Below are 17,721 nucleotides of genomic sequence, written 5' to 3'. Positions count from 1 at the left end.
AGCTTCGCTTTACAGAGGGAGGTTGCTAATCTATATTATTCTAATTAAACCTTACATCTTGATCTATTTTTAGGCAAGACAGTAGGTTAGCAAACATTGGATGTGTTTGACAAAAGTTGAAGCACCTAAAGGCCTTTGCAGAAATAAAATTAAATGGGCTTGGTTTTTACTTTCAGAAATCCTATGCCTAAACTGCTAAACCCTCTCAACCTCTAGAATCTAGATCCTCTCCCTTCTCTTGTCCTCCTTTCCACCGCCAATGGCTGCTGAACATCACTTCTTTCCAATTCCAACAATGCCATCGCACTCTGTGGGCCTGCTGGACCAAGATGGTAAAGATCTATTCAAAAGTACATCTGGCACAATTCCATGGTTTTAGGTCAAATTGCGTCTCTCCTGCCACCCGTGCGCACTATGACTTGTTTGTCTTGAATATGAGCAAATCATTTAGCCTAGCTCAGTGTATGAGATTAGAATGGTTCTTTCCTAAAGAAAAAAAAGAAAAGAAAAATTCGCTTCATCATGTTATGCATCAAGAAAGTTATGATTTGCTCTATAAGACTGTACTATCTCATGAAAAATGTATCATACCATATCGATAAGTACTGATATCTTCTCCGTATCAAGTGCTGGTATCAAAATATATGCCATATTGATAGTGGGTGTGGAATATACCAGCCAGTATCTGTATATAGGATTCGATACCAAGATTGAAAACTCAACCACAAGTCTTCGTGGTTTAATTCTATCTCCAACCAAGTGAAACTGTGATCTCTACTCAGTTAAAGAAGGTTGAGAAAGGAGAAAATCTCCTCTTCCTCTCCATTTACGCCAGAGCTAAAGAACAATCACTTATGCCATCTCCATGAAAGCTAATCTTTTTGACACAAAGGTGGAATATTTTACATGTGAATAAATAAGAAATATTTAAATATTAATTCCCAATGCAATCTATATGCGAGAAATTCTTTGGACATCTGTTAGCCATGCATGCCACAACTGTTGCTTACAATGGTATAGATTTTACTCACCTAGATCATCGCTAATAGGAAAAAGAAAGCATAACAAGCCAATATGCCAAGCAATGAACGGGTGATGCTTCCACCGGTCAGCAATTTAGGACCAAGACGTTTCTGAACATGCCGGTGCGTGGTTGCCCAAATCCATTGTCCATACCCTCGCCTGATTCCTACGGTTCTCACCAAACTAAAGAGATTACAATGAGCCACTACATGAGCTAAAAGAGGGGTTCCGAAAGCAATGAAGCAAAGAAGAATCCTGATACTCAGGTATCTGGGAGCCAACACTACATATATAGCCATCGCGAATGCAGTGGACATGCCCGCAAATGCCACCCACAGACAACTCATAGCCCCAAAAGGGCCCGTGTGCGAGTATATATATCAACTGTCATTGCCCCTGCATACATGAGCCAGCATGTGGCTGCGATGGAGCAGACCAACGAGAAGGCATCTGAGATTAGAAATACCTTGAAAGCATACTTTGTTGCCAGAACTGCCTCGCCACGGCCTGGATCATCATCTTTGTAGCCCCCAGGGACGGTGAAACCAGCAGCAAATGTGACCGTAGCAATCAACACCGAAGCGATCCCGAGATTTCTGGATAAATTCATATGTTTCTTGATTTCTTTAGCCTTTGATTTTTCTTTGACCTTATCATCATCGTCGGATGGTTTCTCTTTGGCCTCATCGCTGGATAATTCGACCCTTTTCCAATCATGCAACTCTCGTGGACTGGAGTGAGCCTTTATTAAAGCCAAGCAGCTAGCGATGCAGTATTCTGCATTCTACGGTACAAGAACAATTTTAGAATACAAAAAGAGAGATCAGTTGAAAGATTGAGATCACTACATGTTTAGTTAACATTAATTAAGTACATTACACTTGCTGTGAGTGAGCATATCCCAGACTCCACAATAATATTTATTTATTAAAGATTATATATGTATATATAATCGAAGTCCCGTTAACAATATTAGCATTTATTATCCTACAAAATAAATGTCTATTATTAAGATTTATGTTTAGAAAAATATCTAAGAGGTTCATAAATATAAGAATTGAAGAAAAGGTGCTCATGCCCCAAATATAATTTCCCTGTATCCTTGCAACTAGGGATGAAAATGGTATAGATATTATCCGTCCAGATCTATTTTCGTATCCGAATCAATTCAGATATGGATAAAAATTTGAGAATTCGACTAATATCTATATCCGTATCCATATTCATAAAAAAAATAGATATAGATATGGATAGATAACTATCCGATCCGTATCCGAATATTCGAATATATATGTAATCGTATATAATTTTATATAGCATTTATTAATTTTTTTAAAAAATATGCAACTATATAAACATATTGTTAACTTGATTTATCATCTATTTAATAATATTTTTGATTCAGTGGTCATAAAGTTTAGTTATCTAAGTAATATTATGATGATATCCATATTTTAGTATCCGAATTGTATCCGCATCTGTTTAAAACAAATATGGATATGAATTTTTTCATCCGAATGATATTTGTATCCGTATTTGTATCTGTTAGACAAAATAAATATGGATATGGATATGATGGAATCCAATCCGTATGCAATCCGATTTCAGCCCTACTTGTAATGGTGATATATACCATGTCAAGCTAGTAACAACCCAATCAAAAATTGAGAATCGGTAGGGTAGTATGGGTATCATCATGGGAATCTGTGAAATACACGATAATCGATGAAATGTAAGCGTTCTTGTTGAGTTATCATGAATTTGAGATGGTATCACTATTGCAACAAAGTTTTTTTTCCAAAAAGAGAGACTACAGCTTGTGATGTATGGCATCCCAATCTATAAGGAAAGAAATCTTTATTTTGTGCGACAGACCTTTCCCGGTTTTCTCGTTAGCAAGCCAAACATGGTCGTTAAGAGTTTACCATCCAGAAGTGCAGGCCTTCATCCATCTTTTCGCAAGCCAAGTCGAGAGGGGTGAAGCCGTCACGGTTTACAATGTTGAAGAGCACGGTTTCGTCGCGCAGAAGAAAATGCACGCTCCGTTGGTCACTGTTTTCAACGGCCGTGTGTAACGGCGTATTCCCCTGGTTATCCTGGTCATTTAACAACTCTTTGAGACTTGGTCGCAGGGATATAATTTTCTTGACCATATCTAATCTTCTCCTTTGCACAGCGACATGAAGAAAATTCTTTCCCTCCTTGTCTAATAATTTGCTTGTTTCGAAGCATTGTTGTAAAATCTGATCAACTATATGAAAGTTTCCCATACTGGCTGCCATATGTATGGGAAATAAGCCATTAGTATCTGATCGGTAGGCTGTACAGGGATCGTACTCCAATAATAGCTTCACCGTATCACGATCTCCATCTATAGCTGCATAGTGAAGAGGAGCCCTTCCCGAGGAATCGATGCATTTGGCTAGCATCGGCTTCCTTTTCAATATTTCTTCTGTAATTTCTGCCATGCAAGTATCAAGAAAGGTATCGTGAGTACTTGTGTTATACAATGCTCGTGGTGCTTTGACAAATTCAAAGACAGTATTTTATTCCATGTGTATGCTTACTCTATACTCTGCCTCCGCATCTACTAAGACATTTAATCAAATGGAGGATCATCAAAAAAACACTAGAAAAAGAAAAATCAAAGTTTGTTATTTGGTACAAGGGAAGTTAATTTTGCACGGTGACCATCAAGGAATGTTGCCAATTGAACCTCGATAAGCCTAAATCGGTAGGAACAGCACCAGTAAAGAAGAGACTGGGCCAAGCTGATCCACTGGATGGCGTTGCCTCGGTGGCCATTGGCCATGTCTGATCCCACCAACATCCCGGCTACTTAATTTTTGGGCTAATCTCTTAATGCCTAGGTTTTTCCTGGCAAACAATTGTAGTTAGCAGTTGCTTAATTCCCACTTTCTAGGTCTTCTTAGGTTGAGGGAAAGATTCCGAAGGGGTTGAGCTTTCTTCTTCTTTATTACATAAAATTTTCTATTAAGTGATATAGATCTATTTTTCTGGGTGTTGACAGCAGTTGCCCATACACTCTTGAAAGGCCTTGTTTTGCTGTATTGTTTGATGTAGCTTTCTCGCTTCTTTTATATTCTGTTCTTTTTCATAAATGAAATGGTGGTTTCATACTTTATATGAAATGGTGGTGAATGACTCTCCTTTTCTTCGGGGAAAAAAAAACAAAGATAATGATATTTAAGTTAAGCACTCGATTACCTCGACTCAGGTGGACTGCTACATGCAACGCCGTTTTCCCGTTAGGGCCCGTGTAAGATTCCAAAGAAGCATTCATCCAGAAGGAAGACTGCAGTAAGACTTTAGCTACATTGAAGGATCCTGTCACGATAGCCAAATAGAGCGGAGACATACCATCATCATTCAGCATTGATGCCAATCCATCATCCGCCTCCAACAATATCTCGGCCACGCGCTCATTGTTATATTTGGCAGCCTCATGCAAAGCAGTGCCTTCGTTCTTATTCCTTGCTGTTAACACTCTCGCTTCGGTCCTACCCTCCTTTGCAGATTGAATGATAATGGAGACCTTCTTGTCATCTCCATCCCTTGCAGCATAATGCAATGGAGTGTCGAGCCTCATGTTTGGTGCCATCAAAAGAGATTCCCCTTTATGGCAGATCTCACCGGCAAGCTCCAAATTTCTTTGGCTACCAAGTCTATGGAGGGCTATGTTCCCTTCCTGTGTTATTTTGTGGAGGCAACTAGTATCATTTTGTATTGCAACATCCTCTGATATTGTTATTGCAATCTCCGACACTGAAGCTCCCAAACAAAAATCTTCTTGTCGTAGTGATTCATCTAGAACTCCTTGATCACCTGATCTTCTTGTTTCGAGCAATTTAGGATTCATGGCTATGCAAAGGGGTTGGACTTCGCTTTGAGGAACTTCAAGATCGGAATCTGTTAGTGCTATTTTGCTAGTCATGCTCTCCTTGACCATAGTTTCAGAAGCTTTGTATGCTCCAAGGATAGCTCTCTCTCTCTGTCTTTCTCTTGAAAGGGAGGCAATAAATCCACCCAAATTTATTGATGGAGAAGAATTTACATTAGAAGAGGCTATAAGAAAGGAAATAAGAAAGGTAAGCAAAAGGAATTAGCTTACAAGGAGGGAATTCTTTTGACATAAGAGGAGGAAGGAATGAACTTCCCCCAATTTACTTGAAAGGAATTAAGAATAAGATGTTTGGAAGAGGGAGCAAGCAAGAAAAAGCAGAGTGATGCAAGAACAAAGTTTAAACTCCATTTAGAAGTTACCGATATATTGTTTCACATTGCTCTTTAACAAAGTTCTACCAAAAGAGAGGATAGAGTTATCTCACATTCTCACCTACCTAAGGGTCCACCAAAAAAAAAATTTGATGTTGTTGCCACCACCAATTTGAAACTATGCAAATCCAAAGTGGAAGAAGATCCATAGAAATGTCATGCCAAAAATGAGATTGCTTATTAAATGCATGTTGTCCTAAAACCCAATTTATTTCTTTTGTAACAAGATTGATGCCCACGAGATGCACAGGGTGATAATGAAGATAAAATTTTAATTTTATGAAACAAAAGAATAATATGAACTTAAAAATAAAATAAAAAATAGAGGTGCTTTATACTAACCTTCTCAATTGCTTTGATCATCATGGCATGGACTGGCACTCCAAAAGAAAAATCTTCTTATTGTAATAATTCATCTAGAATTCTTTTATCTCACGATATTATTGCTTCGAGCAATTTAAGATTCATGGTGCAAAGGGGTTGGACTTTGCTTCAAGTAACATCAAGATCGGAAGCTGTCTATATTGTTTGTCAAGTCATGCTCTCTTCAACCATAGTTTCAACAGCTTTGTGTGCTCCAAAGACTACTCTCTCTCTCTCTCTCTCTCTCTCACACAGAGGGGAGGCTATAAAGCCCCCCAAATTTATTGATGGAGAAGTATTTACATCAGAAAAAGTTACAAGAATAGGATATACAAAACACAAGCAAAAAAAATTAGCCTGCAAGGGGGAGGAAATCCTTTTGACATAAGAAGAGAAAGGAAAGAACTTATTGTATTATTAAACAAAGATTAAAGAATGAGGTGTTTGGCAGAGGGTGTAGGAAAGGAAAAGTAGTGATACAAGAATAAAGTTGAAACTTCATTTAGAGGCTACCGATGTATTGGTTCATATTGCTCTTTAACAAAGTTCTACAGAAAGAGAGGATATAGAAATCTCACATTCTCGCCTATAGACAGGGGTCCTCAAAAAAATTTGATGTTGTTGCCACTACTCAACTTGGAAGCTGTACAAATCTAAAATGGAAGAAGATCCACAGTAACATCATGCCAAAATGGAGATTGCTCAGTAAATGGGTCTTGTCCTTAAATGTAGTTTCTTTCTTTTGTAACATAAATGATACACACATGATGGATAGGATGATAATGAAAATAAAAATTTAATTTTATGAAGCAAAGAATAATAGGAACTTGAATATACAAATAAAAAATAGAGATGCGATACTAACTTTCTCAATGACTTTGATCGTCTAGACTGGCACTTCAATTGTAGAACAAATAGTTGCCAAATTTATTTTAGTCTCATACTGCTTTCAATCATCACAACACTAAACTCAATTTCAAAATTTTTCATGTGAAGAGAAAAATATATCATAAATTAATTTTATTTTAATTTTTAAAGTTTTCAAAAAAAATAAGAAGCAGAATTTTTTGGATTTTTCTTTTTTTTGCACCACCTTGGAAGGCTATATTTCTTTCCTTTTTGTATGTGGAATTGTCGCTACATACATTTCTTTGTGAATGAATCCATAGGTACTTTTTTTTTTTTTTTTTTTTGTGCATGGACATTCTAAAAGTGATTTTTTTGGGTGGATGAAAACATGTGCAAAATTTTACTTCAAAAAATAATCAAGAAGAGCTGATTTTTTTATGATTTTCTTTCTAATTTTTCTGAATTTTAGAGAAGGGGTTGAATTTTTTCTGTCCTTTCCATTTAATACGTATAAAGATACGCTGAATTGTTAGGTTCCTTCATCAACTAGTTGACCATGGTTTCAAACATTTTCATGCCCATTTAGCTAATGAGGCGCTGTTCATGTTGATTATATTTTTGATTTCTCAATCCTCCTTTCTTTTATTGCATAAATTTGACCAACTCACCGGATAATGAAATTTGGTTTACCTGGAGGGAGGGAATCAATGCAAATAAATGCTTCTAAGACATTTAAATAGCAATAGCACTGAAGATGTTCTTTTGGACTTTATATGATCTTTCGACTTGGATTTTCAATATTTTTAACTCTGGAGATTCTTCGTTAGTAAATATTTAGTTCCTAAAATTTTTGGAATCGCTAGTCTATAGAAATTTGACAAATTATTAAAGATGGGATTTGCTTTTATTGTGGTTTCATAGGCATGCAATTATTCTTTTTCCTTTTTTCTTTCTTTTTTTAACTGTGATGGCTAACTTTTTGTCTTTGCATCACCATTGGAGGTGTCAATTATGTCTAAACTTAAATTAACAAACTACAGGTTGATCTTAACTTAGTACTCAGTGCATGATACGATGATTATGTGATCTCTTGATTTGAACTAGAAGCTTTTATGCTGGATGGATTTAACACTGAGGCAATGATATGGATACTTTTTGTTATGGAGATAACATCAAAATCAGGGTCAAGCTTCAGGGTGTTCAGCTTTGGATTGAGTAATTATGTAAGTGTTTGTTTATGTAATTGTCACTGTAAACTTTGTAATGTCATATAATAATTTAATCATAATACATCATTATATAATAATAATATTGCAACATAATATTATTATAATAGTAATATAATACTATTATATTTATAATACAATGATACCATATAATTTTATATTTAATATATTAATTAAAATAAATAATTTATAAATTAAAAATATTTTGTAATAATCATTTTTGTTCATATTAATAGTTAAACAATTGAAAGTACTGTGCAAGTCATGATTTGATCCTAAAATCACATTCGATTTGGTTATATAACAGATTAAAAGTTACATAGTACTTGAGAAATATAGTTATCAAACAAGTAACAACTTTTTATAAAATGCTTTAGTAGTAGAAGTTTTACCACTCAAAACTCTAAAGATAGAAGCTCTAGCAAATATGGCTTAATTAGCTATCATATTTCAGAAATTAGTACTGCCTCCTGTTATAACTGAAAGGAAAGTCAAACCGTGCTAAGGGAGTGCACAAAATCTATTATAACCTTCACCAATTTGGCCTTAATATTTCTATATCCATATTCTCATTTGAAGTTTTTTTTTTTTTGGTGTAGATTAGGTCAAATTTGTGGTAGGGATGAGAGCCCGAGAAGCCCCGAGAAGCTAAACCAATATAATCACCTCTTCGTCTTTAGAGACAACCCCATCTAGGAAGCAAACTCCTCAACATTTTCAAATGAACTTTCCATGGTTTCTTGAGCTCCGGTGGCTTTCTGCATGTTTGCCTCTTGTAGCGCACTTTCCATAAATAAATATATATTTTTCTAAAATATCCTGCCGGTAACTAAAGCAATGGTGGGAGTTCTTTAGAAATGAATTAAATAGAGGGATTGTTCTCCATTTGTTTATCCTTTAGGGATACTTGGAGATTGAGGAATGGATCAATAAAAAAATTTAGGTTTGGTTGGCACATTTTAGTTGTTGTTTGGTGCAAGTTATGGAAGGAACAAAATGCTAGAACTTTTAAATTTGAAGTTTTCCTTCCTCCAATTAGCTTCTGAAATCTCTTAAACCTGGGTGATGGTCTTCAGTTGAGGATTCTAATAAGCAAAAGAATATATATATCACGCCCCGAATCCAACATTCGAATCGGATACGTGATGGCCGCACACTCCTTAGAGCAAACCCTAAAGAATATGCAAGGTCAAAAGTAATTCATTACAACCTCAACATTCATAATATCTGATTTCAATAATAATTTATAAAACTTGCATAATTATAATTAAAATTCTTTCAATCCTCTGATCAGATATCATGACATTCTATTTATTCATCTGCTCTCCCGCAATCCAAACTATAGCCAATCATGAGCGCCCTATAACTCTGAGAAGAAAAAGAAAAATGAAAGGATGTGAGCTTTACAGCCCAGTAAGAATTTCTATATCACACTGATATAGTAATATAATCTAAAAATAAAAAATCTTATGTTCAATATTTAGAATAATACAAATATCTATAAATTATCTGTCTTGTCAAAAGAGATGCATCATCATATGTTAATGGGTGAAATACTTTTGTTCAATAATTGTTTCATATCTTATCTTTCATTTCTCTTTTCATAATCACATGATTTTTTTTTTTTTTTTTTGGCTCTGGACTAACCAAGTCTATATCTCAGTCATCATCCGAATCAATTTTCACTTAAAAGCCTTTCAAGGCTATCCCAAGATGAACTCCTGACCGACTGTCCCACGTACAAAAGCTCATGAGAGGCTGTACCAGGCATAAGCTCCTGACGGGCTTCCCAGGCATAAGCTCCTGACGGGCTGTCTCAGGTATAAGCTCCTGATCGGCTGATCCACCTATAAATCAGTGGGGGCTGTCCCAAGCATAAGCTCCTAGTGGCCTATCCCAGGCATAAGCTCCTGACGAGCTGTTCCACATGATAAGGCTAGTCCATACCATATCTCTTTTTTTTATTTAATCATTATGTATTGATTTCATCAAATCAATTCGACTTACATTATGATTAATTTAGATATATCATATCCATATAATCATGCGATCAAACTCTGATACATATATATTGATATAACATACTCATGCTAAAAATCATATAAGCAAATAATGGTGTCTCAGATATAGCAAATTCATCGAACTCAAATCCAACGATGCAAAACTAATGATGCAAGATCAACGATAAAATAACATATATAATAGTGATCATGTATAGGAATTCTTATCTTTATCGGTGACTGATCCAAACACAGAAATCAATATTCTTCTTTGATTTATGAATTTCTCTAACAAGATATTCCACTCGATATCTTATGCAGACAATCGTATCTCTTCATGACCCTGGTCAAATATAAAAATCATACATAAAAAAATTATCGATAATCGATCCTAATAACACAAATCCAGGACTTCTCCTAAGATTATCCAAAATCGAGATTTGTCTGAGTATCTGGACCCTCCATTGGTCCACAAGACTTTTAGAGAGAGAAAAATTATGAAGAAAAAATTTTAGAGAGAGAAAATATTTATATCCTTCAAACAAGACAATCATGATCGAGATTATCAGATATCATATCAAGGTGACTCAATATGGATTAACTATGATCGATGTTATAAATTTTAAATAAGGACCAAGCTAGGATCCAATCTACTGCATGAATTTTGAAGCAATCTCAGATCATCATATTTTTATCTCAAGTTTATCCTAGGGTCTGTGATGCAATCAGAGAGGAAGAGAAAGATCCTAGAGAGACAAAATCCATAAAGAGAGAAAAAGATCTAGAGAGAGAAAATAGAGAGAGAATCTAGAGAGAAATTAGAGAGAAAAAGGTAGAGAGAGGAGAGAGAGAAAAAGAGAGAGAGAGAGGAGAGAGAGAAAATTTTCTCTTTTTTTTATTTTTTTCTTTCTCTTTTTCTTTTGCTTTTGCTTTTTCTCTTTTTCTTTTTTTTCTTTTCTTCTTCTTCTTTCTTCTTCTTTTCTTTTCTTTTCTCGTTTTCTTCTTCCTTTCCTCTTCCTTGGCCGAACAGGGGGAGGACTAGAGGGAAGGGGCTCGATGGCTTGAGCTCCGATGAGAGGTGGCGGTGTCTGGTCGACGGCGACAGAGCAAGGGGAGGCGGGCGGTGAGGTTCGGCCAGTGAGAAACTTAGAGAAAATCAGAAAAACAATGGATCCGCTCCTTACCTCTTGTTTTTCGATCATTGGCCGGTCACCGGTAGCCAAGACCCATAGGGAAGGAAGGCTAGGAGGTAAGGGTCCTATCCTAGGATTAGATGCCGCAATCGGCGGCGCCGATGGCCGAAAAAGAGAGGGAAAAGTCTCGATAAAAACAGGGGTTCAACTTTCATGGACTTTCCGATGAGCTCGACAGTCGGCGAGGGTGCACCGTGCCGTGAAAAGGAGGGGAAGGAAGAGGGGAAAGAGGAGAAGGGTTACCTCTGACTTGGGTAAGGTCTTCGACGAGTATTTGAGATGAACACGATGAGGACATCTGTGGTTTCAACGAAAAAATTCAAAAAAAATAAAAGCAGAAATCCGGTGTTCGTCGTAGCTAGCCATGGAGAAGGAAAGGGGGATTTTATAGAGGTCTTCCTAGGGTTCCTTGTGGCCTTAGGAGTCCTCCTCCCAATCGGACGCAGGGAAGAAGAAGAAGACTCCAACGGGAGTCTTCTTCCAGAATTTTTTTTTTCCTCATATGGGCTTGATTCAGGGCCCAATTGGGCCGGGTGTTACAATATATATATATATATTTTTTTTTTTTTTGGTTGGCATAAAAGCTGCTTCTTAATTTGCTGTGCATTGTGAGTTTCATGATCTTGATGAAATTCCGATGGGCCCAATCTGATTGTTTATCTAAAACGACGAAAGAGAAACGATGGATCCGTTACTTCAACATAATGAGACTCTCCGATGTATATGCGATCAGTGTGAGGGCTGCTGCTGGAGATGTGAAATTGAGGCCCTTCAAGTGGACCCACATGCTCTTGTCCACGGTGAGGTGCTTCCCTGAACTGTTGAGAAGTTTTATGCCCGTCATGTAAAAATCCGTGCAGCTCGAGATACCAAATAACTGCCACAAGAACAATATTGATTAATTAAGTAATTATGAGACACCACAATAATAGGGTGAGATTTCAAATTATCAAATTATCTGCAACTACATATTACAATTATTTTGTCGGTTGATAGAATCTTAGAACGAGGAACCAAAGCCCACCGGGTGAAGACATTCTCAACAGCTGGGGTGGAAACTATCTGCTTATATTTGAACATTCCAAGAGAACTACTCGCCCATGTAGGTGTTGGCCTATGAAGCTGGTGACAGTCTTTTTGTGGTTGTATTATAAATCAAGGTTCAAATCTTATCTCTATCAAAGTATTGGAGATTAGGGGTATTTGGTGGAGGTTTACACTATCTCATTAATATAATCTAGATCAACGAACAGTTGTCTTTACAGTTATGGACTAATCACAGTCATGCTCCAGCATGTAATTGGCAAACTCAAATACCATAATTCTGGCCATAGTGGGACTATTCTCAGTACCATGTTTCTGTCTGTATCGGGGCTATTCTTAGTGCCATGTTCCTGCCCATGGTGGGCTACCCTTAGTACCACATTTCTGGAGCTATTCTCAGTGCCATGTTCCTGCCCATGATGGGCTATATTCTCAGTGTCACATTCTTGCCCATGACGAGACTATTTTTAGTTTAATATGGCTAGTTCAAATACTCCTTTCTTAATCATCAATTCATTAAATCTCAATTATGTCAAGAAAAATATTGTACCATATTATATTTTTTTCAAAATTCTCAATAGCTGGTATCACAACCCAAACCATCCTAAAAATCTTAGATGTTTGATATGAACATATGATACAAAAAAAATACAATAATCATACCAACAATCATAAAACAAATATCAACCACGAAAAAACAAAATCATACAGTGCAGAAATAAATAAATAAATATATATATATCAGTGTTTATGTCTAAGAATCCTTATCTCTACTGGTGATTGATTCAAATATAGTAATCGATGAACTTCTCAATTTACGAACTTGAAAATAAGGTATTTTGCTTGACACTATGTGCAAATAGTCGTACCCCTATATTATTAGAGTCAAACATAAAAATCATAAATGATGTGGAGGTGGAAAATTATCGTAAACAATCCTAACATCAAAAGTTCAGGACCTCTCCTAGAGTCAACCAATTGATCTGGGTTATCTACACTACAAAAAAAAGATGAATTGTCGGCTTAATATTGCCGACGCTAGGGGGAAACGTTAGCAATTTTCAAATAGAGCATATCTGTACAAATACTTCTTAAAAGCATCATCATCTTACGATACTTTAAAGCATCAGAAAATTGCGATGCAAAAAAGCATCAATGGAGGCTATTATACATCGTTAAAATTTAACTCCCCCAATATACCCCTACCTCCGCCCTCCATTCGAAACTCTAACCCTCTCTCTCCCTATCACCGATCTCTGCCTCATCATCGTCGATCTCGAGCGGACTCCCCGGCCTCCCATCTCTTGCCTGCATGAATCCACTGCCCCATCCCACTCTCACACCTCCATCCCATCTTTTCACAAGTCCCCAGCCTCATTGCCTCTCTTTCCCCCTTCCCCTCTTCCTCTCCCCCTCATAGTCGCTAATCAAACCCTCCATCTCTTTCTGATCCCTTCTTTCGCATGCACTCTACTAAGAGAAGAAGGAAGAAATCCTCCCACTCGATTGAAGAATTGGTGATTCTTGCTCCTCTAGTGGCCTCAGAAACCCTAAAGGGATTCTTGGTGCTCGCTGCACTTGCCTCATAGGTAATGGGACTCGCCTGTCTCGAATAACCTAGGGTCATAGAAAGTTGCTATTTTACTTATAATATTTTTTTAGCGTGATCTAGGGAAGATTGATCAAGAGAAGCCCTCCCACCATCCAACTCTAACCTCCTTTATCCTAGGATAAAAAAAAAATGTTCTCCCTTCGCCTCATTTTTTAAATAAATTTTCTATATTTTCCTGCATATGGTTATGCATCTCCAGTCTTGCTAGTATTTTCATTTTGATCGATTGGTGATAAATTTTTATTTAATATATTGTTGATGCTGTAAAGGAGTTTTGTGTTGATTTGTTGGGGTTTGATGTTGTAAAACTGGCAAATTGACACCTTCTTGAATTAGGTTTGAAGGGTTCATTGGTTGTAGCTTTTTTTTCTAATTATATATATATGTATATATATATATATATCACTACGATAAAAAAAGATATTTACAATGTAAAAAAAGTATCGCAATTACTAAATTTCTATCACAAATAATTATTTATGATAAAAATTTTATCGCTAATAATTAGTCGCTAAAAATGAGATCGCAGATAATATTTTAAGATAAAAAATAAATTTTTATTACTAATAATAATTTTTTTACTACAAAATTTTTTCATCAATTTTTTTTTATTTTTTAATATTTATGATAAAAAAAATTTCATCACAAATAGATGATTTTACAATGAAAATATTTTTTCATCATAAATAAAATTATTTATGATAAAAATTTTCATCTCCAATAATTTAATAAGTAAATTTAATATTTTTTAAAAAATAAAATAAATTATTTATTTATGATAAAATATATGCATCATAGATATTTTTATGGTAAAAAAATTATTTATGATAAAAATATTTCATCGTAAATAATTTTAAAAAAATTTAAATTTTTTAAAAAATAAATTATTTACAATGGAAGATTTTTATCGCAAATAAGTTTATTTATGATGGATATTTCATCATAAATAATTTCATCACTAATTAAAATATAATATTTTTTAAAAAATAATTTATAAATATATATTTTTTAATTTATATTTTTAATATTTTATATTTATAATCTATAAAATAAAAATAAAAAATTTACACAATAAATCTATAAATAAATTTGATCATTTTATTATATTAAAATATAATTATAAAAAAATAAATTTAATAATTACAAGAGATCCAAAATAAAAATATAAAAATAAACCACTAGCCGTCAAGCATCAGCATCTGAAGAAGAAAAATAGATGGAGTACGACGGACTGACCTACTGCTACCTCATCAGCTCCCTCATCTGCTCCATCTATGCCATCCACTCCATCATCTATGTTTGGAATAATTGGTATGAGTCGACGTATGCATCCAACTCATTAGCTCGCTGTCAATCCTCAGCAGTCTGCTATCAATCCTCAGCAGTCTATCTCTGTATCTCCGTTAGTCGGATATTGCAGGCTATATGGATGTCAGTCCTGAACGAGCGTGAGGATAAGAGAGCTCTGATCTCATGCTTTAGTCTCCTAACATAATAGGGTCTCATACCAAGCATCTGATCATAAATCTCGTCACCTATGGGTACGATCGAGTACTCAGAGATAGGCTGGGATCTAATCTCTATCATATGATCTTAAAAATTAAAGTTATAGCTATTCTAAGTTTGTACTAAAAATTAAAATATTAATAAAAAAAATAGTTGAAAAAACTTACATAAAGCTCCTGGCTCTCCACCGTCCACTCTCTTGACTATCGTTGGTGGGTCTGTTGGTAGATCTCGATCCTACCAAAAAGCTCGCTACTCTCTATATCTCTCTGCAATTGAAGAATAATTAATAATAAAATTTTAAATAGTTAAAGAGTTAAAATATACTAAATAGAAATTTTTTACCATCAGCTCTATGTGGCGAGCAAATAGCCTTGAACCCCCAAAGTGCGAGACGGTCTATCTCGTCTGATTCATGGCATTTCGGATATATTGATCCTGTACAGCTACCAGTCAAATTAGTAAGTAACTATCTAAATTTAAGAATAAATGATTCAATTATTAAACTTTAAAAAAAAATTAGATGCTTAACCTGATATGTCGGATCCTCATATCTATGGTATATGACAGCCCAGTCTTCGATACTACTGATACCTACTCGTGACACTCACAGCAAGGACAATATCAGGTCGAGTACATAGCATGGCATACATAATGCTTCCTATTAAAGAAGCATAAAGAATCCTACTCATGCACTGAATCTCCTTAGATGTGGTCGGACACATCGTCTTGGAGAGACGAATACCATGCCTAAGAGGTAAAAGACCTCTTTTAGAGTTTTTCATGCTGAACCTCTTCAGCACCTTCTCTATGTACAGCTTTTGTGACAGGCCAAGCATCCATTTAGATCTATCCCTATAGACTTTTTTTTCGAGAATATAGGATGCTTCTCTTAGATCTTTCATGGAGAATACTTTGAACAACCATCTTTTGACCATGGTCAGCATGGGAATGTCATTTTCAATGAGAAGAATATCATCCACGTACCATATGAGGAAGGTGATCGCACTTTCACTGACCTTCTTGTATATACTAGGTTCCTCTTTATTTTTGATAAAGTCAAACGATTTGATTGCCTCATCAAAATGATGATTTCAACTCCGAGAAGCTTACTTTAATCCATATATGGATCTTTACAGCTTGCAAACTCTGTGATCACCATCACCGACGTGAAATCCATAGGCTGTTCCATATAGATATCTTCCTCAAGATATCTATTCAAGAAGACAGTTTTCATATCCATCTGTCAGATTTCATAATCATAATAAGCTGCAACAGCAAGCAAAGTATGGATAGATTTCAATATAGCTACGGGCGAGAAGGATTTCTGATAGTCAATGCCCTCATGCTGACTGTAACCTTTAGCCACAAGCCTAGCTTTATAGGTCTCTACCTTATCATCGACACCTATCTTCCTTTTATAAATCAATTTACATCCAATAGGTATAATACCCTCAGGTAGATCCACTAAAGTCCAGACTTGATTCGAGTACATCGAGTCAATTTCTGACTTCATAGCATCTAACTATTTTCAAAATCGATGTCAGACATCATCTCGTCAAAGATATTGGGATCATCACCATGACCCCTATCTCTCATAAGAAATATTTTCTTTACTTTCTCTATAAGCATTCCCATGTACCTTTCAGAAGGTCGGAAGATCCTGCTAGATCTATGAGGTGACAGAGGAACATCAACTACTGGCTCATAAACTACGGATTCCTGAGGATCTATAGCTCTAGACTCTTCAGAGATCTTCTCTTCGAGTTCCACTAACCTCTCACTGCCACCATCCTGGATAAATTATTTTTTCAAGAATATAGCATTTCGACTCACAATCACATTATGGTCATATTATAGTATTGTGGAAAGTAGAAGCAGTATCTCATGGATTCTTTTGGATACCCTATAAAGCGAGCTATAATAGATCTATCCTCTAATTTCTTCATCATCTGTCTCTTGACATAGGCCAGACATCTCCAAGTCTTAAGATAACCCAGACTTGGCTTCTTACAAATCATATCTCATACGGTTGGTAGGAATGGACTTTGAAGAAATCCTATTCAACAAGTGAATGGCGGTTAACAATGCATGCCCCAAAAAAATAAGAGTAGATCAGTGAAGCTCATCATAGACCTGACCATATCCAATAGGATCCTGTTCCTTCTTTCGGATACCCCATTGAGCTGAGATATTTCAGGAGGAGTCCACTGAGAGACTATGTCGTTGTCCTTAAGATGTCCCAAAAATTTTCGACTAAAGTATTCACCTCTTCGATCAAATCGAAGAATCTTAATGGATTTATCTGTCTGCTTTTCTACTTCATACCTGAATTCTTTAAACTTTTCAAAGGCCTCAGACTTGTGTTTCATGAGATACACATATCCATACCTAGACAGATCATCAGTAAAGGTAATGAAGTAGCTGTAACCACCTCTAGCCTGCACATCAAATGGCCCACACACATCGGTGTGTACCAGGGCAAGTAACTCTGTGGCCTTTTCTCCATGTCCTACAAAGGATAACTTGATCAATTTTTCTCGAAGACAGGATTCACAAGCTGGATATGACTCTGAATTAAGAGAGCTAAGGATCCCATCCTTTTTTAG

The 17,721-nt window shown here is 35.8% G+C and overlaps 1 pseudogene; it reads right to left on the bottom strand.

The window, feature by feature from the left end:
• Nucleotides 1-1,031: 1,031 nt before the first annotated feature.
• On the bottom strand, nt 1,032-5,070 carry LOC105035230 (protein ACCELERATED CELL DEATH 6-like; annotated as a pseudogene).
• Between the last annotated feature and the right edge of the window lie 12,651 nt (nt 5,071-17,721).

Source organism: Elaeis guineensis, chromosome 6 (genome assembly GCF_000442705.2).
Source record: "Elaeis guineensis isolate ETL-2024a chromosome 6, EG11, whole genome shotgun sequence".
NCBI classification, from domain to species: Eukaryota; Viridiplantae; Streptophyta; class Magnoliopsida; order Arecales; family Arecaceae; genus Elaeis; species Elaeis guineensis.
The sequence above is the reverse complement of the archived record's forward strand: the minus strand, read 5'-3'. Positions and strand labels throughout refer to the sequence as shown.